Below are 20859 nucleotides of genomic sequence, written 5' to 3'. Positions count from 1 at the left end.
GCTAAGATGGGATGCGGGTGTGGCACTGTGGTCTAAACCACTGAGCCTTTGGGGCTTGCCAATCAGAAGGTTGGCAGTTTGAATCCCCACAACAGGGTGAGCTCCCGTTGCTCTGTCCCAGCTCCTGCCAACTAGCAGCTCAAAAGCACATCAGTGCAAGTAGATAAATAGGTACCATTGCGGCGGGAAGGTAAATGGCGTTTCCATGTGCTCTGGTTTCTGTCACAGTGTTCTGTTGTGCCAGAAGCGGTTTGGTCATGCTGGCCACATGAAAGCTGTCTGTGGACAAACGCCAGCTCCCACAGCCTGAAAATGAGATGAGCGCCACAACCCCATAGTCGCCTTTGCCTGGACTTAACCGTCCAGGGGTCCTTTACCTTTACGTGCTCAGAACATCTTGCCCCTATGAGCCGGCCACCAAATTCTGCACAAGCTGTGGTTCCCGAGCCATCTTCAAAGGCAGCTCCACGTTTAATGCATTGCAGTAATCTAACCTGGAGGTTACCAGAGCACAGAGGAGAGAAGTTAGGCTATCCCTGTACATAAGCCAAGCAGGGCTCGAAAGCGCTTGCCTTTCCATACTACTTACCTACCAGCAACTGCTATCCAGAGGCGAAGGTTCTGTGCAATTAGATAAATAGGTACCACTCCGGCAGGAAGGTAAACAATGTTTCCATGAGCAGCTCTGGTTCGCCAGAAGCGGCATAGTCATGCTGGCACATTACCCGGAAGCTGTACGCCGGCTCCCTCAGCCAGTAAAGCAAGATGAGCGCCGCAACCCCAGAGTCAGCCAAGACTGGACCTAATGGTCAGGGGCCCCCTTACCTTTACCTAGCTGTTTTAGAGCCAGTTCTTATCACCAGACTTTGTGGAAGAGGATTGCCTCAATTAACTTTATGTTGTGCGAAGGTCTTACCTCTTTCCTGAATCAATTGCCGTACTGGGGTATAATAAAATGGTCTCCTTTTCTCAACAGGCCTAGGTGTTTGTACCTTAGGACCGGAACCAAAACAGCCAGTAGTGTAAACAGGCTGTGTCATTGATCTGAATAAGATATATATTCTCATGTGCCAGCCAAGCATTAATCCCCTAGGTGAGGAATTATGGTTGCATAATGGAGCAAACATTTTTCATTCAGAGCCTGTTACTATTCTTCATATTTTAATCTGATATTCTGTCTGGACACAGACAACAAATACCCCAGCACTTTTGGATTATAATTGGATTACCTCTAGGGGAAGCAAAGCAATGCTAGAGCCTTCTTCAATGTACACAATAATTTTTCTTTAAAACAACACTTATCAACAGAAGCATCCCAAAGTCTTAATGCATCATCCTGGTGGCACATCTGAAAACCAGAATGGCTCTTAGTGCCACAGTAATTGATAAATGCCATTATACTCTTTAGTCAATGCAGCAATAAAGGACTAGCAAGACACTTGTGCAATTTTATAGACACTAAGAACCGAGGGCATGAGCTGATCTAAGGTTTATGTCATTGTGGTGGCCAAAACACAGACATTAGGTCTCTTATCTTCCCATACGAAGGAATGGGGAAGCTACAACCCTTGCAGGTTGCTGTTGAAAACCAGATATCAACCAGCCCTACTGTTCGCCTCAACATAGTTCCATCCTTATTTCAGACATTGTGATATATCACAATATATTGTGATGTTGAAAACCACATATTGCCCAGCCCTACTCCCCATCCCTGCAAGAAACCATTAGAAATTGCCACATGATATGGAGCGGACACACCCACTTCTGGTCACCTCCCCCTGGGATAGCTCAGTTGATAGAGCATGAGACTTAGGATTGTGGGTTCAAGCCCCATGCTGGGCAAAAGATTGCTGCATTGAAGGGGGTTGGACTAGAGGACCCTTCCAACTCTACAATTCTATAAACTCAGCTACATTAGTAAAGAAACTGTGATTTGAATGCACTATAAACATGCAACACCAGATGAGGACAGAGAGCAGGAAATTTGAAAAACGTGATTTTCCATAGGGATTTTTTTCTACAACCATTTAATTTCTGACTTATTTATAGCATCCCCCCAGTGTTTCGATCCACTCTATGATTCTATGATTCTATCACTACCCTACAGCCCCCAGAGGGTTGGTCAAAGGTGAAGGCTGCTCAAAAAAATGATAGCCCCCTCTGCTCTGCATAACTTTAAACTATCCATTACTGCTGGAAAAAATGGTTATGTCCCTCCTCTGATAGGTTTCAGGTGAGTTAGGCTGTGCACCTGCTGTGTGTTTAAATCACATTTGAGGCACATGTGGACACTGTAAGAAACTCAAGTCTTTAGTTTGCTAAGGGTTGCTGGGAGCTGTAACTCGATGAGAGAAGTAAACTGCAGTGCCAAGAATTCTTCAAGGGAAAGAACATGCTTTGGATGAGCTTTAAAGAGAGGTAACCTTTTTTGTTGATGTTTATAACCACTCTCCATATTTGCTTTGTATATACAATTCCCACTGAGGACAATGAGACGTTGCCTTTGGAATGTGTGCACAGGAATTTCAGTATTACAACCCTTTCTCTTCTCTTGCATTAGCAGCAATTTTAAACATCCCTATCCTGCCAAGTTTTATTATTCTAATGTTTGTACAGTGGTACCTCGGGTTAAGTACTTAATTCATTCCGGAGGTCCGTTCTTAACCTGAAACTGTTCTTAACCTGAAGTACCACTTTAGCTAAGGGGAGCCTTCTGCTGCCACCGCACCGCCGGAGCACGATTTCTGTTCTCATCCTGAAGCAAAGTTCTTAACCTGAAGCACTATTTCTGGGTTAGCAGTGTCTGTAACCTGAAGTGTATGTAACCCGAGGTACCACTGTACATACTTTATGGTTTGATGTGTATGCGTTCTAAGGTTTTTGCGTTTGAATCTTTTCTGACGTTTATTAACTGCCCTGGACTCTATTTCAGACAGAACGGTGATGTAGAAATTAAATAAAGTCAGTGTGAAGTTCTTGGTTGACTGGGCACCCATAATGAATCATGATCTCAGCTCAGCCCCAAACTGTTCAACTACAAGTTCATTTATAATACTTCCCCGGAGGATGTAAGGGATTTAGTAAATGTGTGCATTAGGGAGACTTGAATAATTCGATTTCTGTGAACTGGGATTAGAGCATAATAATGTTGAAACAGGACAGAATGTATTTATGAATGAAAATATGTGAAATGGACATTGATTGGAAATAAACTGTTATGTCCTTTGCCTAGTCTAGCAGGTGTTTACGAGAGAGGTGGCTCCATTTAAAAAAGAAAGTAGCCTCCAGGAATGGGTTGAACTAGAATGACATCCTCAGTTTGCTCTCATAAGAATGAGAAAGAAGCCCTGTTCAGCCAGGCCAAATCTAGCATCCTGTTCTCACAGTGGCCAACCATATTTCTTAGAGAATTGTAGAGTTGGAAGAGGGACCCTGAGGATCATCTAATCCACCCCATTCCAATGCAAGAATATACAGAATATACAGCTGTCCCGAACCTGCAACCTTGGGGTTATCAGCACCACGCTGTAACCAACTGAGCTATCCAAACTTGCCTAGGGCATGGGTAATGTTAGCTGCTCTGAGCCCGGCTTCGGCTGGGGAGGGCAGGATAGAAATTATTATTATTATTATTATTATTATTATTATTATTATTATTATTAGGCAAACTAAGCCCCAAGGGCCGGATCAGGCCCAATAGCCTTCTCAATAGCCCGTGGACGTTCTGGGAATCAGTGTGTTTTTACATGAGTCCTTTTATTTAAAATGCATCTCTGGGCTATTTGTGGGGCATAGGAATTCCGTTCATTATTTTTTTTCAAAATATACTCCAGCCCCCCCCCCACAAGGCCTGAAGGACAGTGGACCGGCCCCCTGCCAAAAATGTTTGCTGACTCCTGGCTTTGGGGACATGAATGGAGCAGCACTATTGTTGCTTGTTATTCCAAGCAAGCTGATATTCAGAGCCATGCTGCCTTCGAGCGAAGAGGGAGAACATAGCCATCAAATGTAGTAGCCATTGATAGCCCCAACCTCCATGAATTTGTCCAATTGTCTTTCAAAAGTACCCAAATTAGTGGACCTCACTTCATTTAGTGATAGTGAATTGCATAGTTTAACCATGTCCTATATGAAAAAGCAGGACGCGGGTGGTGCTGTGGGTTAAACCACAGAGCCTAGGACTTGCTGATCGGAAGGTCGGAGGTTTGAATCCCCGCAACGGGGTGAGATCCCGTTGCTCAGTCCCTGCTCCTGCCAACCTAGCATTTCGAAAGCACGACAAAGTGCCAGTAGATAAATAGGTACCACTCCAGCGGGAAGGTAAACGGCATTTCCGTGCGCTGCTCTGGTTCGCCAGAAGCGGCTTAGTCATGCTGGCCACATGACCCGGACGCTGTACGCCGGCTCCCTTGGCCAATAAAGCGAGATGAGCGCCGCAACTCCAGAGACGGCCACGACTGGACCTAATGGCAGGGGTCCCTTTAACTTTATCTTTATGTGAAAATGCATTTCTGAATCGTCCAACATTCAGTTTCACTGACTGGCTCCGTTTCTAATATTATGAGAGAAGGAGGGGAACTTTTCTATGTTCACTTTCTCCTTTCCATGCCTAAATTTTTTACACTTCCTTCATGCTCCCCCCTCTGCCCTCTTACTCACTTTCCCCAAAATGAAACGGTCCCAAACATTGTAAATCTTTCTGCACAGGAGAGATGTTGCAGTCCCATTATCACTTTGGTTGCCCTTTTCAAACCCTTTTCAACTCTACAAACTCCTTTTCGGGATGCAGCAACCAGAACTGTGTAGAGTATTACTCCTAGTGTCTTTTGAGTATAATTGATTTGTATAAAGCCATTATGATGAAAATCTTGACCTTTCATCTGACAGTCATCTGCTCATGGAGTAAATCAAAATGGGCTCCCCTTTCGTACTGTGCCAGAATTGCTAGGCCTTGTCTTCAGCCTTCATTGTCTCTCTCTGTGTGTGTTGCATTGTATGCTGTCTTTTGAATAAATGATGTATCATCTGATCTTGAGCTAGTTCTCAAATACATGTCTTTTGTGCTACTTGACAAGCCCCTCTGTCATCAGAGTAGTTTTAAAAAGGTAACCGCACTTGAGTTTGCTTAGGGTGGGTCTTATGTTTAAAGGCCGCTCCCAATATGTTTGTGTTGCAGTTCTTCCCCAGAAATGAATTGTTTATTAGGTTTGCAGAAGAGGGAGAAGCCCGAACTGCTGTGGTTTTAAACTTACATATTTACAACGCACCTTTCTCAGGAGACAGCAGGGTGGGTGGTGAACTTTGTTGGCCAACCTTTCTATTGTCCTTACAAAAAGGGTATACAGTGGGGGCTGGTGACTATTGGAACTGTCGGTTCAGAGCTAACTAGATTCATCCGGTCAAGTTTAATTAGATAGATCAGGGTTGGGTAACCTGTGCCCTGCCTTCAGATGTTGATGGACCATCATGCCTAGAAATAGGCGGTGCTGCCTGGGTCTGGTAAGAATGGCATGTCCAGCAACACCTGGAGGTCCCTTGAGACAGATACTAGATAAGCCAAGTATTTGACACTTTCCTGTTGTGTCGAGCATATTCTGGTTGAATGGCAGGGGCGTCCTGTCCTGTTTCACTGTGTGAGGTGTAATGGGAAGATGCCACCTGTAAGATATAAAAAGTGCGTCCTAAGACCCTTAATCCCACTCCTTAAAATACAATCTGAACAAAATTGGTGAAGCAGCGAAGTTTATGGAATACAATATGTTCTTGCAAGAACAGGTGTTTAGAGTAAATGTAAAGGTAAAAGGACCCCTGACCATTAGGTCCAGTTGCGGACGACTCTGGAGTTGTGGCGCTCATTTCACTTTATTGGCTGAGGGAGCTGGTGTACAGCTTCCGGGTCATGTGGCCAGCATGACTAAGCCACTTCTGGCGAACCAGAGCAGCGCATGAAAACACCGTTTACCTTCCTGCTGGAGCGGTACCTATTTATCTGCTTGTACTTTGATGTACTTTTGAACTGCTAGGTTGGCAGGAGCAGGGACCGAGCAACGGGAGCTCACCCTGTCGTGGGGAGGTTTAACCCCCAGCACCACCCACGTCCCATGTGTCTAGAGTAGGCACACCCAAAATTGACAAAGCATAAGCTTCTATTCCCTACACCCGAAGCTCAGGTTCCCTCCCTTGTCTCCCCATTGGCTGGGTACTGCAAGGTTTACAGCCTATTACGACTGTAATTTCCTAATTTCCCAGCTAAAATCCCTGCCTTTGTTGACATCTCCCATTACTCTGATTTTGACAACCACCACCTTTATCCTTATTTGGTCCATTTGGTTTCTATGCTTTTACACATTGACTCAAGAGACAAAACTACATCGTACCACTAACATGTGTAAATGAGTTCTATACCTGCTGGAGCATACAAAAAACCGTATTTCAGCTGCAAGCTGTCCTATCTATGAGAATCCTAACCTAAGCCGTTCTAAACCTAAGCCAGTGTGGTGTAGTGGTTATCGTAGCGGTGGACTCGTAATCTGGGGAACCGGGTTCGCTTTCCCACTCCTCCACATGCAGCTGCTGGGTGACCTTGAGCTAGTCACACTTCTCTGAAGTCTCTCAGCCCCACTCACCTCACAGAGTGTTTGTTGTGGGGGAGGAAGGGAAAGGAGAATGTTAGCCGCTTTGAGACTCCTTCGGGTAGTGATAAAGTGGGATATCAAATCCAAACTCTTCTTCTACTACTTATAAATTTAACTGTAAACAAGCCTGTGCTGACTGTGGTTATCTAACAGTTGCAACACTTGGGCTTTTTGGTGGAAAAGCAACATTATCGCTCCTCACACCACCCTACTTGCATGCCTCCCTTGCCACCCCTCATCAAAGCCTCACTTATGAGGGTGTCACAGCTGTGGCTTCTGGGGAGATCTCAGAAGAGCCCTATGAGATTTTGCTGAAACCTGGAGGCCCCTGCAGTCACTTCTCCTTGCTTCTCTGGTGGCAGTGGTGTGGCACACCGATGAAGACACCCCTTGGATTTTGCCACCTGAGGCAGCTGCCTCCTGAACAGGCTGCCCCTGTTGAATGAGATACATCTAAAATGATCTGAAGTGTAGTAAATCAGCAGCAGGATGGGACACCTGGACTTTCTGCCATTGTTTCAAAAGTGCACATGTTCTTGTGTCCAGACACATTAAGAAAAACTACTGATTGCCTCCAAAGTCTTCCATGTCCCATTATGGCAGAAACTGGTTGAATCACAAGCACTTTTCTCTGTTTTATTTCTCTGCCAAGGAACTAGAGTGTATCTACCAAACGAATTTGCTCAGTGGGGATGTGGAGTATTTCTAGGAACCTCTTTCACAAATTCCACTCACTGCCACTTTCCAGGACTGTGAAACTGCAGCTCCTGCCAAACACTTGACGGCAACGTATTGTGTTTCTGCTTTCAATAAATGTGATGACAAGTTTCACAAACCTTTCATTGTGCCTCAATGCAAATCTTCCGGGAAAACCCTGATATGTTTTCATTCTGACGCCTGTGACAAGTCAGTTTCCCATGGGAAAGAAAGATAAGTGGTATTATACATTACTGAGATTTAGTGATTAGGGGAAGCTTAGCCAAACTGTGATCAATATTGAGATCTGATTTCAGTATATAACTCTATTGATCCAAGTAAAATTTCAGCACTGCCCCTGTGAATAGGACCTCTTTGTAGCACTCTTAGAATTCAGAGGAGTATGATCATTTCTCTTCCAAGATTAACAGGGCAATTCTATACATGTCTAAGTCTGGTTGCATTCAAAGGTTAGCAGCCCCAGGCTGCAGTCCTAACCATGCTTACTTGGTAACGCCCATTGAGTTTTATGGGATTTTTGACTGATCTCCTTTTAGGTAGATACAGTTGTAGCTTGGATCCCGAATGCCTTGTGACTCAAATGTTTTGGCTCCTGAACACTGCAAACCCGGAAGTGGGTGTTCCGGTTTGCGAACGTTCTTTGGAAACCGAATGCCCAACGTGGCTTCCACGGCTTCCTATTGAGTGCGGGAAGCTCCTGCAGCCAATAGGAAGCTGCGCCTTGGTTGTTGAACATTTTCGGAAGTCGAACAGACTTCCGGAACTGATTCCATTCGACAAACGAGGTATGGCTGTATATGTAAAAATGGGGATCTATGGCACAGTGATTTAAGCAGGGCCTCTTCCACCTGTGAGGCAAGGTGAGGCAACTGTCTCAGGCAGCAGGAACCACACGGGCAACAGATCTGGCCTCCAAGGAATCAATTGCCTACTGCAGCTGCCACCACAGTGGCAGCAATGGCTGTGAAACACTCATTGGAAGCCAGAGCTTCTACCTCCTCAGCAATGCTAACTCTACAGCAGTCTCTCTGTGAATAGGAGGCACTGTTCTTCTCCTCCTACCCCTAGGGAAGAAATGGCGAGGTCTGCCTTCTGGAGTTTCCTGGGCTCTGCACCCACCTTCAAATGTCAGATAAGCTTGATTTGATTCCCTCCCTTTGTTCCTGATTTAGATCCTTGTTCCCTTCTTGTTCCTGATGTAGATCTCCACTCACCTCCCCCCTCCCATACCATTTTGTGGTTTGCTTCTTGGGCCCGCCCTGGATTGCAAGTGTAGTATTTCAATGGGATGTACTTTCAATCAACTTTGCTTCAGATCACTTTCTCTGTTAGCGTGTCTGAATTATTATTATTTGGTGGTATGAAGCACAGACCGAAGAGGACTAGCCAAGGAGATTATCGCCAAGATTAGATGTCTAATTTTGGAGGACGTCCACTTCAAGTTAATGGGAGTCCAGTCATTGCACTGAAGCATAATTGAACGGCTAATGAACTGATAGAGGTCTGACTCTTACTCTGTATGTAACAAAGGTGGTGGCTCTGCAGATGTGTTTGGACTCCCAACTCCCATCAGCCAATGGTCAAGGGGCGGCTGGGAAGTGTAGTCCAGCAACATCTAGAGGGCCACAGAATTCGTATCCTGTTATACAATTTCACATGGCTTTGCATTACATCACTGTATGTCCCATTGTAAGTTTTCTCTTTGTCTTCCCGAAAGAGAGGTTTGCCATTGCTTCTCACATGAAGATAAATGTTAAAAATATTGGGCTTTCCCAACTGAAAGTAAACTTAGCGTTTCACCTTCTGCCCACCAGTATAGTTGCCCTTGAAGTCAGAGGAGCATCCTTTTGTGGCTTCATGGCCGGCAGAGATTCAGCAGGACCAGCATATTTTCTTGACATTGAAGCTCATTGACGGTGCTGCTGGTGAAATCCTACCTGGCTAAATTCTCCCTGCATTGCAGCTCCTTTAGGCTCCGGATTCCTCTAGGCCAGGAGCTAAAAAGAATAAGACTGCAAAGAGTTGAGTCAGATTTATGGCCAGAGCTCATGCATGTTTACTCAGAGAAAAGTAAAGTGACAACGGGCCATATGGGCTGAGACTGATGAGGGTTGGAGGCCTTCAAGAGCTGGAGATCCACAGATTCTGTATTCCAGATGTAAATGGGTTGGTGTGATTGTAGAACAAAACAATGAAGTATTCTGGTAGTCAGAGCTGTACAGTTTACATACATCTGAAGGGGCTTTAAGGTCAACCAAAGCTCTGTCGCTGACCTGAGAAGGAAAAGAGCACATATAGAAGTTTTAGAGAGCAGGGTGGGATAGCTGATAGTACACAGCAGGTCCAAAAATTCCTTTATAGACTAATAATAATAATACCCTGCCCATTTGGCTGGGTTTCTCCATCCACTCTGGGCAGCTTCCAGCACATACAAAAATATAATCAAACATCAAACATAAAAAACTTCCCAATACAGGGCTGCCTTTAGACGTCTTCTAAAAGTTGTGTAGAGCTTTATCTCCTTGACATCTGGTGGGAGGGCGTTCCACAAGGAGGGCACCACTGCCGAGAAGGCCCTCTGCCTGGTTCCCTGTAACTTCACTTCTCACAGTGCAGGAACTGCGAGAAGGCCCTCGGAGGAGGACCTCAGTGTCCAGTCAGGATGATGGAGGTGGAGACGCTCCTTCAGGTATACTGAGCTGAGGCCATTTGGGGCTTTAAAGGTCAGCACCAGCACTTTGAATTATGCTTGGAGACATAGAAGCATTTCCATACCTCCTCTGTAACTTTTCAGGTTTCCTTTTCCTGACAATCATTCTGAATATATGGTAAAGTAAAAGATAAATGGGGACGCGGGTGGTGCTGTGGGCGAAACCACAGAGACTAGGACTTGCCAATCAGAACATCAGCGGTTTGAATCCCCGCAACGGGGTGAGCTCCCATTGCTTGGTCCCTGCTTCTGCCCACCTAGCAGTTTGAAAGCATGTCAAAAGTGCAAGTAGATAAATAGGTACCGCTCTGGCAGGAAGGTAAACAGCATTTCCGTGCGCTGCTCTGGTTCGCCAGAAGCGGCTTCGTCATGCTGGCCACATGACCTGGAAGCTGTACGCTGGCTCCCTCGGCCAATAAAGCGAGATGAGCGCAGCAACCCCAGAGTTGGCCACAACTGGACCTAATGGTCAGGGGTCCCTTTACCTTTACCTAAAAGGTAAATAACCCCTGAAGGTATGAAGGAGGATGAACTCAAAGTCCTCCTGGTTCTGTGGAGTGGCTTATCCATCCGTTCAAGGGGCTGTCCTAAAGTGACGTCTTATCCCAACTGGGCTTCTCTGTGGCGGTTTCTCCAAGTTAGACATCCAAAGGCTGCCTCAAGGAAACAGACAGGATCAACGACAATAATAAAAAGCACAGCTTTTATTTATGCCTTTAAAACTGCCATAGACTTAAATAGCTTCACTTTTCAGCCACCACAGATGGGACTGCAACAGCAACATAAACAGTGTGTTCTGAATAAGCGCAGATGAACTCACGAGTGCCAACTTTGTGGGCTGCGGGATTTTTTCGCACATCTCCCTCACCAGACTTGATGCTCAACAAGAGCTCAAACGGTGTTACAGCCATCTGACAACAATTGGTGCGTAGGCGGAAGAAATGTATTCAACATGCCAGTTTCCCATCCTTCTGCAGAAGCACATTGTGGGGATTCCACCTTCAATCACAGACACTTTCCATTGGCTTCCAACAGTGCTCTGCTTTGGTGCCAGGATTTCAGGGCTGGCTCAATACATTCTGGCACCTGAGACAACCCACAAAATGGCACCCCCCTCCTCAGCAGGGAAGAAGCAATGAATGAATATCTAAATCAGGAACAAGGTGTGTGTGGGGGGGGGGTGAAGATCTACATCAGAATCTGCTGCCCCTGTAGATCCTGCCACCTGGGGCAGTTGCCTCAGCTTGTCTCATGGGTGGGTCAGCCCTGCAGGAGTTGCAGGAAAAGCCTCAGAACTCTTACTTGGACAGTAGTTCAAAGCATCCTGCTATTTCCACAGCTGAAGCTGACTTCTTTATTTTTACCCACATGTTCTCCACTGGACTGACTTGTTTACTATCTTGAATTTCCGCACAGGTGTACACATTTGACAAATATCATTAAACCCCCTCCTTTACCATTAACTTTAATCTTTTTGAAGAGATTGTGCCCTTCAATTGCTTTGTTCCAAGCCAGGGAGTTGTCCCACCAAGACTCAGTTGTACTAATCAATTTATAAGGTTATCGTGACATGTTCCTTGGCCTTCCAGGTGCTCTTGTTGACATTATCCTCTTCTATTTTCTTGCCGGACCCTTTTCTTTCACAGGCTCGGTGACTCATATGTCATCTGAAAGCACCGTCACATTGCAATGTGACATCCGCTGTAGCTGGAACCAACTGAATCTTTGCCAGCTATTTCTATTCAGGCATGCATGTATTCTCCTTAAACCCACATTAACTACGACTGTAGTTAAATAACAAGTTATCAAATGTCCCTGTTAGTTGCAGAGCTTGTACATAGAAGATGAATCCAGTCCCTGAAAGTTTCATTGATAGTCGGACATTGTTCAGGGGCCCAGTGCTGGCTTGAAGAGGACTGTGGTCAGATGTTGCACCACTTGCCTGGTCTGAGGACATGGCTTTTCCCTCATCCTTGGAGTCTGATCTTGATTCCCCTAGAGCAGGGGTGGGAAACACAGAGTCTTCTAGATACTGCCTTGGCCAGCACAGCAGCTAGCCAGAAATGATGGGAGCTGTAGTCCAGCAAACATCAAGAGCACCATATGTTCTCTGTCCCTCACCTGAAGTCTGTCCTGCTCTATAATTGTGCAGGGGTATTCAGTTGCAGAATGTGCATTCACCAGAATGCGGCAGCTAGACTGGTGACTGGGAGTAGCCACCAAGACCACATAACATGGCCTGAAAGACCTACATTGGCTTCCGGTACGTTTCCGAGCACAATACAAAGTGTTGGTGCTGACCTTTAAAGCCCTAAATGGCCTCGGCCCAGTATACCTGAAGGAGCCTCTCCACCCCCATCGTTCAGCCCGGACACTGAGGTCCAGCTCCAAGGGCCTTCTGGCAGTTCCCTCCCTGCGAAAAGTGAAGCTACAGGGAACCAGGCAGAGGGCCTTCTCAGTAGTGGCACCTGCCCTGTGGAACGCCCTCCCATCAGATGTCAAGGAAATAAACAACTATCTGACTTTTAGAAGACATCTGAAGGCAGCCCTTGTTTAGGGAAGTTTTGAATGTTTGATGTTTTATCGTGTTTATAATATCCTGTTGGGAGCTGTCCAGAGTGGCTGGGGAAACCCAGCCAGATGGGCGGGGTATAAATAATAAATTAAAATTATTATTATTATTATTATAGACTACAGGCCCTTTAAATACTGCAAACTGCAATCCCAGGGGGTGAAGCCCTGCCGGACTCTTTAAGGCTTCAGAGAGCTAAGTCTTTGCTGGGGCAGCATCTTCTCAAGCTCAGCTAACAGGGCCTGTACTGGTAGATGAAGTTCTATATAACATGTCAGAAAAAAAAGAACCCATAATGTAGCCATAAGTCCATTCCCACACCATGACTCCCTTGCTAAATTTAGCCAATAACCACGATTATTGACCCACACATTGAAAAACTAAAGCTGTTTTCGCCCCTTCCTTTTTCTTCCATCCCACATTTTACCCAACATTTTATACTCCCATACTTGTCTGCTGTCCAATTCTTTTCCAACTCTATCCAGTCCCTTGGTATTTGGTGCGAAGTAGCAGCAACAAAAACACATTTAGGCAGCAACACTTTTTAGAGTGTTGGTTTAACTTACCCCTGAGGAAATAATGGAGAAGCAATTGAATGGCTCAACCTCTCTTTTCAAGTTCACTTGATCAACATTCCAAGTACTCGGTGTCTCCAAAGGAAATTGGAATATGGCTGCAATCCTATATCTGGTACTTCCCTGGGAACTGAGCCCCATGGAACTAAAGGTGACTTACTTCCAAGTAGACATGTGGAGGTTTGCGTTGTCAATGTAGTTCTGTATGAGCAACTGTTTTCTGCACCAATTGTTGGACAGGAGCAAGTTGGTTGTATAGTAACATTTTCAAGAGTGAGCTTGCTTGTCTGCCACTAGGAAGGAAAACAAATTGTGACTATAACAGCAAAGGTGCAAACTCCTTTCTGCTTTCCTTGCTGAGGGCCTGTCTGCAGGTGACCCTAACTGTGCTGCTTGTAATCACATTTTCATGTTTCATTTAATTGCACACATGAGAGTGATGTTCATTGGGAATCTATGCACTGCTGGGAAGGTTTAACACACCCACACCCACAATGAAAATGAAAATTGTAGTTGGACCTTTCTCCCTAAGTTTAACTACAGCATGAGGCAATCACACCCCCGGGGAGGGTTCAACAGCATCACCTCTGCCTGAAATCAGAAGTTAAAAATGATATGATTGGAAGTGAAGCAGATAGACCCTGAATCAGCTCCACTAAAAAACCACAAGTTGCATGAAACTGCCCTGAATCCATTTTCAGACCCTCCAAGTGTTAATACCGTATTTTTCGCACCATAGGACGCACTGGACAGTAGGACGCACTTTGTTTTAGAGGGGGGAGAACAAGAAAAAAAATTCTCCCCCTCTCTGCCCAGCGCCCCTTCAGTGAAGCGGCAGGAGGCGCTGCACAGAGAGGGGGAGAACTTTCCCCCTCTTGTTTTCCCGCTCTAAAACAAGGTGCCGTTTAAGGTGCGTTCAGGCGGCTACCTTGGAAGCCTGGAGAGTGAGAGGGGTCGGTGTGCACTGACCCCTCTCACTCTCCAGGCTTCAGGTTCCTTTCAACCTGCTCTTTGGGGCTGGCGGGGGGAAGCCCACCACCACCCCCAAAGAGCAGGTCAGGGAGCAGCAGAAAAGCGCAGCGGAGAGGCTCCTGCCATAGCCGTGCGTCACCTCTCCAGCCGGGAGAGGGTTGTGAGGGGCTGCTTTAGCCCCGCGCACGCGCTCTCCCGGCTGGAGAGGTGACACGGGGCTGTAGAGGTTCCTGCCATAGCCGCGCGTCACCTCTCCAGCTGGGAGAGGGTCGTGGGGCTATGGCGTCTTCGCTCCATAGGACGCACACACATTTCCCCTTCATTTTTGAAGGGGAAAAAGTGTGTCCTATAGAGCGAAAAATACGGTATTTTCCAGGGATGTCCCTGATTTAGAGAAGCCGTCCCAGTTTCTGATTTGATCCTGCAATGTCCTCACTTTTCCTTAGGATGTCCCTATTTTTATTGGAGAAATGTTGGAGGGTATGGAGTTATCCAACCCCAGAGCCGTCTGAAGGCAATGCTGTATAGAGAAGGGTTTTTTAAAAAAAATTTTAAATGTTATTTATATGTTGGAAGTTGCCCAGAGTGGCTGGGGCAAACCAGTAAGATGTGTGGGGTATAAATAGCAAAATTATCATTATGGGATGGGACGTCCCTATTTTCATCGGAGAAATGTTGGAGGGTATGCATTTTTCTGGCTGATTGGGATGGAAATTGGTCCATTTTTCTTTCCCTTTTGCTCTCTGCATAAGCAAAACATCTCAGAACGCCCAGCTTGAAAAGACACATTAAGCAAACACACCAGCCTTTCTTTCCATGGTGCTTCCTGCTTGCATTATTAAGTTTACCTCCTGGAGGGACAACAGAGAAACCCTCAATATATGCGAAGCTGAAAATGTAAGCGCCGTCTGATGCTGCCAGCTCATAATTCTCACTTGTAGTGATTCTCAGTTTCCAACTGACCTTTGAGATACCAAATTCAATTACTTGCCTGGACCAGATTGAAGACCCTCTAGAGTTTCCAGCCATGAGTTATAGCATTATGATTATACTGTAGCCCACAGTTAGGCATAGCAGCGTTAACTGTCGATGGTAGCATCCATAAACCCTGAGCCAGGTGTTTTATAGCATATACTGTGCTCCTGATATATAGCAATGATATTGTTATTGATATTTACTGGCATTGCTGACGGGATTCATTCCACGCTCCTGCCAAAAACCTAAATTACCCGTTCTGGAAAATATCAGTGTGTGCTCATTTGTGCCTTTCTAAGAATGCACTCTGACTTTTTCCACCATTTACATCTCCCGCATTGAGTTCCAGACTCACTCATGCTCAGAGATCAGATAGCTCAGCTGGTAGAGTCTGAGACTCTTAATCTCAGGGTTGTGGGTTCAAGTCCCACATTGGGCAAAAAGATTCCTGCATTGCCGAGGGGTGGACTAGTTGATTCACACAGTTACTTCTAACTCTGCAATCCTATGAAATCATGGAGATAGGATGCCCTCCTAAATTATGTTCTCAAGATGTCTGTAGAGAATACAGTGGTACCTCGGGTTACAGATGCTTCAGGTTACAGATGCTTCAGGTTACAGGCTCCGCTAACCCAGAAATAGTACCTTGGGTTAAGAACTTTGCTTCAGGATGAGAACTGAAATCATGCAGCGGTGGAAGGCCCCATTAGCTAAAGTGGTACATTGGGTTATGAGCAGTTTCAGGTTAAGAGCAGACCTCCAGAATGACTTAAGTTCTTAACCCAAGGTACCACTGTATCAGTTTACCACCCAACCCAATAAATCAGCACTCTGACAGAAGAGCAGTTACCATTGGGAAAAGAGTATTATGCTAACCAGTGCCAGAGGTTGTCACCATGCTCCAGGGGTCTACAGTTTTTTGCTGGCCAAGCCTTTCTTCTCTGGGGAAGTGCCCCACTAGCCTGCGTGGAAAATTCAGGTGCAGTCCCAGCTATGTGAAAACACTCTTTGTTACAGAAAGGATAGGCAGGCATCAAGTCCATATGGCATAGAGAGACAACCTTGCCAGTGGTCAAGCAGGACTCAGAGGGCAGTCCAAACATCCACTGGTGTGCAGTGGGCCTCCTCCATTGCCCGATGAGAGGTGAAATTTACATTTGAGAGGATGGAAGAATGTGTGTGTGTGAGAGAGAGAGGGAGAAGAAACTCCTCTCTGGTTGATCTAGGGCACTTTCTCTTTAAAGCTGTGGGCATTATGATCACAACATCAGTGTGAGATCACAATGGCCAACCTCTCCCCTTCAGGCAGGGAGTATCAGCATAGGACCCTTCAGCTTATGAAAGACTTGAAGGACTTGAAAGACTTGAAAGACTATATTATCCAGTTAGCAGTTCCTCATAGCTGATGCTAGTTTACATTGTAAGTGTTTTTATAATCATAGCAATTGTTTAATGAAAAAGGTAGCAAATGCTTTCTAATAACATTTTCTTCAATTCTTTGGTTGCTAAGTTGTATTCTCTTTTCAAGTCGGTTTTTATCTTGACTATCTCCCCCCCCTCTCTCTCTCTCTCTCTCTCTCTCTGTGTGTGTGTGTGTGTGTGTGTGTTAATCTCTGACGTTTTCAGATTCATTACTGTGGCTTGTGTAAGTATGACTGAAAGTCTGCTGTGTTAATGTGTGTGTGTGTGTGTGTGTGTGTGTGTGTGTGTGTGTGTGTGTGTTAATCTCTGACGTTTTCAGATTCATTACTGTGGCTTGTGTAAGTATGACTGAAAGTCTGCTCAGCAAGCAAAAATGTGTTTACCTTAAGCTTTTATTTTCCCAGCAACGTAGCATATGGTCAATGGGTGGACCTTGTTATAACTGCTACATAAATATTAGCTAGGCCTGAGTTTAGAGGGAGTACTCACAAGTTTAGCCACGTCTAGTTGCAACATATTTATAGCTGTCAAAACAAAAGGAAATATGAAACCATCAGGACAAAATTGACTCTTCATTTTTCTTAGATCTAAACAAAACTGGTTATAAATGCAGTTAATGCTTCAAAGTATGTTTAAAATGTTGCTCATGAGAATCACCTCAAGTATTTATGAAGTTTTCCTCCTGTCCTGCTAAAGGTCTCAGTATCTCCTCAAAAATAATTCATTTCTTTTGGTGAGAACTCTGTTATATGCAGGCACTGCTCTTCAAACACAATGTGTTCTTGGGAAATCATTTGTTAGGTGAACGTTCACATAGTGAGCCAACAGTTTCCATTGATTCCTATGGGGAAATTTCTAATGTGTTCCAAACAATAGAATGTTGACCCCAAAATGATGGAAAACTTGGGAAAATCCATGAAACCCCTATGAAACCTTGCAAAAGGCAAACAAGGAAGGGAAAAAATGCTCTCTTATTTGTCCAATGTCTCTTCCTTTTCCCTTGCTCCCACCATGGTTTCTGGTGAAACTGTTGCCACAGAACAGTGAGACACAAAATAGTAATGCAATGTTTATTTGTTTACACTACTACACACAGGCCCGACAGTTTGGATATCTGAATCTGTGGTGTGAATAGTGACATCTGGGTACCAATTCCTTGTGTTGGATAAGTGAGGTTTTATATAACAAGTTTCTGGGTAGTGGGGACCTGTGTGTGTTGTTTAAAAGGTAGTTTTTTTAAACGGTAGAACTGCAGTATTTTTTTAAAAAGAGTAGTACTTTTCAGAAGATACCATCCCAATCATTGCACTACGTCACACTACGTCACAAAACACAATGGTCACAGTCCAAAGCAGATATACACCTGCAACCCAGTCCTATGTATGACAGCAATAGAAAGATGGTTTGTCCTTCTTATTTAGTTCCTACTTGCACTGACTTACCCTCTCCAACGCTGAGGCCATTTTGACATGCCCAAACCAGACATTTGGTATATGCCATGGCCCCACCACAGATATTTTGTGACTAGGGCCCACTTGTAGTTTTTGGCACATCTGCTTCTGCCACTTCTTGTCCCTAATTTTTAGCATTCCCTGATGTTTCTGCTCCTCAGAGCCATTTTGGCCATGAAGTCTGTGGGATCCCACTACCCTTTTGCTTTCTGTCTTCTCCATCCCTTCATCCCAGAGATGGAGAACCTGCAGCCCTCCGGATGTCATTGGACTTTCATCAGCCCCAGCCACCATAGCTGATGGGCAGGCTTGATGGGACGTGCAGTCCAATGACAGTTGATGGGCTTCAGGTTGCCCACTCCTGCTTTACCAATCTTTCCTCATTTCACTTCCTGTTTCTCACTTCCTTTAGTCATCTGGTCCTTTATCCTCTGGGTTCTCTTCCTACCTGGTTCCACATCCTTTATATTATCCTGCATCTTAGAAACGCCACACAACCCCCTGTGTCCCCATGCTCAGTATGCTGTCATCTTCTGGCCAATTAGACCTTTTAATTTATTCACAGATGGCATGCTGTTTTGTAAAGAATTGCCCTTTCCCCATAGCTGTTAAAAAATGTTTGTGAACGTTCCATGGCATCAGACAGATCAGTCAATGGTCAGGGTTCGCAGATGTGTGATATTCAGTTTTGCATTTATTGCATATGTTTATGGAACCCTTCTTATTAAAGTAATGCAATTTAAGGTTTTAGTTTCCTAAAAGTTAATGTCATTAGACATCTGGGCAGCCTGGCGATAGTGTTTTTAGAGTGCCAGTTCTATTGCACAATCATCATTCCTCAATATAATTAGCTGGTACTTTTGGCTTTAGCAACCTCTCACTTTTTATGCTTCCTGCAACCCTGAAATTACTAGCACAGTAATTGAAGATGCAGCATCGTCCAAAAGAAGTGAGGCATCCAAATATAAATTGAGGACATTATTTTAGGGTACCAAGGGAGGAGTTCTTGTTACACGGCATCATTACTGACATCCAGGTATGTTGGAGAGCAGCCAATGTGATACCAGAGTGCAAAGATTGCTTATTAAAAGTAAAGGTGAGAGAAACTGGGTCTGTATTTTTAGAAGGTGTCAAAAATGCTAATGGCAAAAGACATCTGGAGGGAACAATTTTTTAAACCATGTACAACAAATATATGCTGCAGGCCTATTTAAGGCAGTATCATCTTTGTGCAGCAGGAAATAGAAACTTTGGGCTAAGGGGGTATTAGTCATCAAAGGCCTCCAGGTAGAATTTCTTTTGACTATAGATCAGGCAATGCAGGGCCTCATTATCTAAACCCAACTAGTTGAACATTGATTCACAAAAGCGGCAGCCTGCTTTTTGCCCTACTCATACTGTGACTTGGGGAATCATGACCTGTGGAATTCACCTAATTCTAATTGTCACTTCTGTGAACAAAACTGCTGCTTTTCTGATGCCATCTTCCCCTAAGCAGATCCCAAAGCTTTTTATGACAGCTCTGCATTGGTATTGATTTCCAAGCTGCAGTATAAAAACGTGAAAGGTCCTTTTTACACTTTCAGTTCTTTTAAGAGTGAATCACTCTTGGGTGTGGGTTGAATGCAAGGCAATTTATTTGCCCTTGTAAACAAAAACAGAAAAGGGTTAGAAAAATGCCACTGAAATGGATGGATAGCATTCAAGACTGCAGTCCTGCACACACTTCAGAATAAGCTACACTGGACTAAGTGGGGCAGATATCAGATTGTCCTGCCATGGCCACAACTTCGCCCTGGAGTAGAAATGGCTCACCGGGTGAGGAGGAGCTGCCACACTAGCTTCCTGACATGTGGGCCACAGTTGATTACCGGGAGGGAGAGGAGGAGTTTGGCGCAGTGTGATGCAGCAGCAGAGGATATTCATCAGCAGAGTCACAGCACCTACCTCTTGGACCCTCTCGCTCCAGCACGACCATCTTTGCCTGATCTCCCTTAAGCCTGATGAGCCTGCTCAGTGTCATCATCTGACAACTCTAGTCCTAAGTCCAACTCTGTGAACCAGGAGACACCATCAATGCAATCACGTCCCTTCTTCCTATCTTGGGGATTCCCCTAAAATGAATACAGTGGTGCCTCGCAAGACGAAAAGAATCCGTTCTGTGATTCTCTTCGTCTAGCGGTTTTTTCGTCTTGCGAAGCAAGCCCATTGACGGATTCGCGGATTAGCGCTATTAGCGCTATTAGTGCTATTAGCGACTTTTAGCGGCTTTTAGCGGCTTTTAGCGGCTGATCAGCTGATCGGATCAGCTGATAAGCGGCTTAGCGGCTTAGAAAAAGGGGGGGAGGAAAAAAAACCCGCAGGAACTCGCAAGACATTGTCGTCTTGCGAAGCAAGCCCATAGGAAATTCGTTTTGCGAAGCACCTCCAAAACGGAAAACTCTTTCGTCTAGCGAGTTTTCCGTCTTGCGAGGCATTCGTCTTGCGGGGCACCACTGTATTTCATTGCCTGTCTCTATCTTGTTGATCCTCAGTCTATAGCTATAGATCCCAAACTATGTTGGCTTTTCTTTCTTTCTTTTGACCATGTCTGTGTGACTAACTCCAGGGCTTTGTTAGCAGTTTCTGGCGATGTCAGATATTTTTGAAGCAAGATCTTCTGTATGAGCCTTAAGAAGCTTTGACTCGTTTATTCAATCTTCCATCAGATGTTGCTGAGCTGTTTAAAATGCAGATATATTAAACTGCAGAGTCAAGAGGAGTGTGTACACTGCCGCAATGGTGGCTCGAGGTTCAGCTTGAGTAGGTTCTGTTCAATGCAAGCTATGAG

General features: G+C 45.1%; 2 long non-coding RNA genes across 2 annotated transcripts; both read right to left on the bottom strand.

Moving 5' to 3' along the window:
* Positions 1–5386: 5386 nt before the first annotated feature.
* On the bottom strand, positions 5387–7970 carry LOC309528352. The gene is made up of 2 exons (XR_014217698.1): positions 7472–7970; positions 5387–5658 (listed from the first exon to the last, which is right to left on the bottom strand). It is a non-coding gene; the product is annotated as an uncharacterized lncRNA (long non-coding RNA).
* Positions 7971–9034: 1064 nt separating this feature from the next.
* Positions 9035–13485, bottom strand: LOC309528347. Its single transcript, XR_014217692.1, has 2 exons — positions 13370–13485; positions 9035–9349 (listed from the first exon to the last, which is right to left on the bottom strand). It is a non-coding gene; the product is annotated as an uncharacterized lncRNA (long non-coding RNA).
* Between the last annotated feature and the right edge of the window lie 7374 nt (positions 13486–20859).

The sequence above is a fragment of the Podarcis vaucheri genome (assembly GCF_965113315.1).
Source record: "Podarcis vaucheri genome assembly, chromosome: 3".
In the NCBI taxonomy this organism is placed as follows: domain Eukaryota; kingdom Metazoa; phylum Chordata; class Lepidosauria; order Squamata; family Lacertidae; genus Podarcis; species Podarcis vaucheri.
Note: the sequence above shows the minus strand (reverse complement) of the source record. Positions and strands in the feature narration are given on the sequence as shown.